The sequence below is a fragment of the Onychomys torridus genome, chromosome 18, assembly GCF_903995425.1.
Source record: "Onychomys torridus chromosome 18, mOncTor1.1, whole genome shotgun sequence".
NCBI classification, from domain to species: Eukaryota; Metazoa; Chordata; class Mammalia; order Rodentia; family Cricetidae; genus Onychomys; species Onychomys torridus.
The window spans coordinates 6,211,967-6,217,338 of NC_050460.1; the positions used below are offsets into that span (position 1 = coordinate 6,211,967).

The 5,372-nt window shown below is 48.0% G+C and overlaps 1 pseudogene; it reads right to left on the reverse strand.

Annotated features, from left to right (window-relative positions):
• Window positions 1-3,200: 3,200 nt before the first annotated feature.
• Window positions 3,201-3,547, reverse strand: LOC118569282 (annotated as a pseudogene).
• Between the last annotated feature and the right edge of the window lie 1,825 nt (window positions 3,548-5,372).

Below are 5,372 nucleotides of genomic sequence, written 5' to 3' on the forward strand. Positions count from 1 at the left end.
CCTGGGGATCAAATTCAGGTAATCAGGCTGGGTGGTGAGTGCCTTTACTGGGTGAGCATCTCACTAACTTGTGGGTCTGCTACTTTCAACCCAGCTTCTCCAGTTTATCCCTAACCCTGAAAGATTAGCCTCTCCTTTTTTGTTTGTTTGTTTGTTGTGGGTTTGTTGTTTTTTGTTTTGTTTTGTGTTTTGTTTTTTGTTTGTTTGTTTGTTTTGGTTTGGTTTTGGTTTTGGTTTGGTTTTGCTTTGTTTTGAGACAGGGTATTTCTGTGTAGCTCTGGCTGTCCTGAAACTCCCTATGCAGACCAGGCTGACTTCAAACTCAGAGATCCACCTGCCTCTGCCTCCTGAGTGCTGGGATTAAAGGCGTGTGCCATTGTTATGCCCAGCTGAGATCATCCTTTCCAGCTGCATGCCCATACCTAACACAAACCCTGAGTCCTTCTCCCCAAGACTCATAGAGGGGTTGGGTGTGTCCAGGCCTTCCAGGAATAACACAGTGGGCTGTGGCCCATGCACCAGCCCCAATATCCGGGATTCCAGAGCTCTCTGGGCAGGTCCTCCACGTATTCTCCAGGCTGAGAGTGAGCAGACAGTTACTGGCTCCATCCTGTGTGAGGGTGATAGAGAACAGCAGCAGCCTGTGCAGGCTGGAGAAGCCAAGAGCTGCCTATCTGGCCCGGGCTGCAGGAGCAGTATGTCTTAGCTATTACATGCTCTTAATAGTTCAAAAGCAGTCCTGCTAAGGACTGAATGGATAGCACCAGCACTTGGGAGCCAGCCACCATAGGCAGCACTCAGGGAGGCTCTCTGTTCCTCTGCAGGCTCCCCAAGTTCAGCTGAGCTACAGTGGAGAACTCAGGGGCACCCACATTGGTCTGGTGGGAATACACAGAGGGGAGACGCTGATCTGCAGGTGGTAGGCAGCATCTGCTGCTCTCCTGAGAATGAACTTCACACACTGCTGTAGCGCAGTGCTGGCATTTCCAGACACCTGCCAGGCTGGAATTGAATACCTGTCCATTAAACTGACAGCCCCAGGAAGGGAGGAGAAGGGGTGAGGAGAGAGCAGGGAAGAGCTGGGAATCCAGCCGCTCCTTCCCTGCAGGAGGTGATGCGCCTGCCAAAGGGGGAGAGGGAGCAGGGAGGAAGCAAACAGCATGTCCAAGTCCACAGTCTCCGGCTTCTGCGATGACGATGACGACGGTGTATAGACATGTGAAACAAACTGGGATTAATTGGGACTCTGGAAATGGAGATGGAGCATGTGACAGTTCCAGGGGAAGCTGGGAGACTGACCTTCACTTGCTCAAAGCTCAGTCTTCTGCCGTTATTGTGCTATTGTTTGTTGTTACTGAGACAGCATCTCACTATGCTGCCCTAGCTGCCTAGAACTCAACACCAAGCTGGCCTTGAACTCATGGAGATCTGCCTGCCTCTGCCTCCGCCTCCTGAGTGCTGAGTACTGGGATTAAAGGCGTGCGCCACCACATCTGTCTGTTGTTGCTGTTTTTAAGACAGAGTCTCACTGTGTAGATCAGGCTGGCCTCCAAATTGCAGCAATCCTCCTGTCTCTGACGTGGGGAGATGGGTTTAGGAATGGATAGAGTTCACAGGAGAGTGAACAGAAGGATGGATGAACAGAGGAGCAATGGTCTGCTCATCGTCAGCCAAAGGCCAGCTCACCACCATCTTAGCCACTACACTGGGACTCGTTGGATGACCTGAGAGTCAGCAAAAGAATATTAGTACTGACCCATCAGGGGGCCCCAGGACCCTGCTCCAGGCCTAGAACAAGAGCTGGGTTCTTGCTGTCTGGTGCTTTAGCAGACACTCACGGAAAGGGAGATGAACAGAAGACATGGCTGAACCTGAGATGGAGAGTTTGGGCAAAGTAGATAGAGAGACAGAAGGGCTGGCTTCTGAGTTTTCATTCACCTTCACTGAACCTCAGTTTACTCATCCCTCCAGTGGGGACAATATCTGCCCTGCCCAGTAGAGGGTGGCTGTGTCTAGTCATTGTTCTTCACTGTGCACTGTGAGCGTGACTGGTATTCTAATAGACAATGAGCTTCTTAAACGTGAGGACTCAGGGTAAACATCTTCACATTCCAGAGAGTGCGTGGTGGGGTTTTTGGATTTTTTTTTTTTTTTTGAGGTTTTTGTTGTTGTTTTTGGTTTTTTTTGAGGGGGGGGGTCACTTTGTTTGTTTGTTTCTTGAATAATGGATACAAACATAATAGTGAATGGATGTGATGGGCACTGAAGATGAGGGGTTGCTGATGGGGGAGGTTGTTATAAGGTAGGGGAAGCTGGGAAGGACTCCCCATGGAGGACCACTAGGATGTCAGAGGGATCTTCTCCTGGTCTTGACCAGCCCCTCTGTGCATCCTCCTTTCCAGCACACTGACAAGCCAGCTACTGATGGGACAGGGCAGACTGTCCATCAGTAATTTATTTCACACAGCAGGATGCGCACTGCTGCCTGTGTCCACATCTAACACGGGGTCGGAATAAGAAAAGCCAGTGGGGCGGCAGTGGCGCACACCTTTAATCCCGGCACTCGGGAGGCAGAGGCAGGCAGGATCTCTGTGAGTTCGAGGCCAGCCTGGTCTACAAAGAGTTCCAGGACAGCCAGGGCTACACAGAGAAATCTTGTCTCGAAAAACAAAACAAACAAACAAAATAAACCCTGTCTTGAAAATCAAAAAATAAAAGTTAAAAACAAAACAAAAGCCAAAAACACCCTAACCATTTAACTTAAAGAGGAAGTTTATTTTATCTATCTATCTATCTATCTATCTATCTATCTATCTATCTATTTTTGAGACAGGGTTTCTCTGTGTAGCCCTGCCTGTCTTGGACTTCCTTCTGTAGACCAGGCTGGCCTCAAACTCAGAGATCTGCCTGCCTCTGCCTCCCAAATGCTGGGATTAAAGGCATGCACCACCACCACCTGGCATAAAAGGGAAAAGTAAATATTTAATTAAAAATTTAATTTTAATTTAAAACTTTTAATAAGTAAAATTTTAAATCTCAAAATAAATATAAAATAAAATGTCATTAATAAATAATCCCTTCCCAAATCTCAAACAAACTTGAATGGTGGTGGAGTTGGGCATGGTGATATACCCTTTTTTTTTTTTTTTTTTTTTAATCAGTAACAATAACTTTAGTTTCTAACAGGTAATTTTCCTACTGCTTCAGTATTTTCCTCTCAGAAAACACAAGTTTTAGAACTGGAACACTTGGCCCTTTCTCTTCTTGTCTCCTCCCAGTTCAAAATGCTTGCATCTCTTAATGGCCAGCACCGTCTTGGATCTGCAGTTGGGCTCAACACACTCAAGCCTGAGTTTTTGGCCTTCTTTCGGAAGATCGGCTTTGTCTGCTCACCGTAACCACTCTGCTTCCGATGATCATGATAGTAGCGCCGCTTTCCTTGGGCGTACAGGGAATCCTTGCCCTTCTTATACTGGGTCACCTTGTGAGGCTGATGCTTGCCACATTTCTTACAGAAAGTCCTCAGGGTTTTAGGTACGTTGACCATCTTTGCAGTAGGTGTCTATGTGATGAAAACAAGAGATCGCCGCTTCCACCCGATACACCTTTTTTATTTGTTTTTTGAGACAGGGTTTCTCTATGTAGCCCTGGCTGTCTTGTAACTCACTCTCACTCTGTAGACCAGGCTGGCCTTGAACCTGCCGATGTGGTAGAATACTCCTAAAAGCCCAGTTCTTAGAAGACAGAGACCAGGAGTTCAAGGTTATCAGCCACACAGCACGTTTGAAGTCTGAAATGTCTCAGCTGGTAAAGGTGCTTGCTGCCAAACCTAAAGCCCTGGGTTCTATTCCCAGAACCTACTTAGTGGAGGAAGAGAACTGATTCCCACACATTGTCTTCTGATCACCATAATCATGCCATGGTATGCATGCACACACACACAGCCTACCCTTTATTTGATGTTCTGGCTGTAAGGGTTCTGTCCTTAATCACTTCTTCGGCCTGGGACCGTGGGCCAGCCTAAAAAGCGGGCAGGCCCTCTGTGTGTCTCCCTTTTCTCTTTCTGCTCTCTTCCCTCCACACGGTCTCTCTGTTTCTCTGGTCCCCAGCACACTCACTCTGTTGCCTGGTCCCTGGTACACTGGAGATGAGAGGGATCAGGAGACCAACAGGATTTGGGGTTTAGGAGATTGAAGTTATCTTGGGGTAGACATCACCTTCTGCCATGACCTCTTGAGGACCTCTAAGACAAGCTTTGGACTGGAAAGGACCTCAGGCAGACAGGGAAACTGAAGACCTGTCCTAACCAGCCCTCTACCATCCTGTAATGGAAGACGGTCTCAGCTTCTTGCCTTGGAGAGAGACCGAGAAACAGAGACAGAGAGAATGTGTTTTGAAGGGAGTCTTACACTGTACCCCAGGCTAGCCTGGAATCTACTACATAGCCCAAGCTGGCCTCCAAGTCTCAGCGATCTTCCTGCCACAGTCTGCAAGTACTAGGATAGAAGTCAGGGCCTGGCTACATTACCAGCCCTCTTTCTACCTTTTACTTTGAGACAGGGTCTCACTAAATTGCTCAGGCAGGCCTTGAACTTTGGTTCTTCCAGCCTCAAATTTCTGCATGACTCGGTCTGGCCCCTGGCTCCTACCTCCTGCCCCCATTTCTAAGAGCCTGAAAACTTTGAGTCAGTTTCACTGTGTCCTGCCCTGGGGAAACCGGGGGAGTAGCTCATCCTGTATTTCTCCACTTACTCAGACACTCAACGGCCAGGGCGTCTCTTCCCTGCCCATCTGCCCTCGTTAGCACAGGCTCACGCATGCTGTCCACTGTGCCCCGAGAGCCCAGGCTGCAGCGAGCAATGCAATCCTGACACTGTCACTAGCTGTGAGACTTCGGGCAATGTATTTACCTTCTCTGAACTTCAGTTTCTTCCTCTAAGGAACGGAAAAGGTCACAAGAATGAACGAAGATTAAGTGCTTGAAACTGGGGTTAGAGAGCCGGCTCCCTGGTTAAGGGTGCACACTGGAGAAGACCTGACTTTGGCTCCCAGCACCCACATCGGGCAGCTCCTAACTGCCTGTAACTCCAGCTCCAGAGGATCTCACAAATCTGGCCTCTGCATGCCTGCACCCAAACAAAGGCACATACTCACGCATATAGATAAATAATAAAAATTTTAAAAATAAAGTGTTTGAAATTATTCCCAACTCACAGTAAGTATTGAATAAAGATTAAATTTTATGATATACTGGTGCTAGAGTGTGTGTGTGTGTGTGTGTGTGTGTGTGTGTTCAAAACCTCCCTCACACTAGGAGACCCCTACAGGCAGAAACACATCTTGCTCATTGTAAAAAAAAGTATATGTGTGAG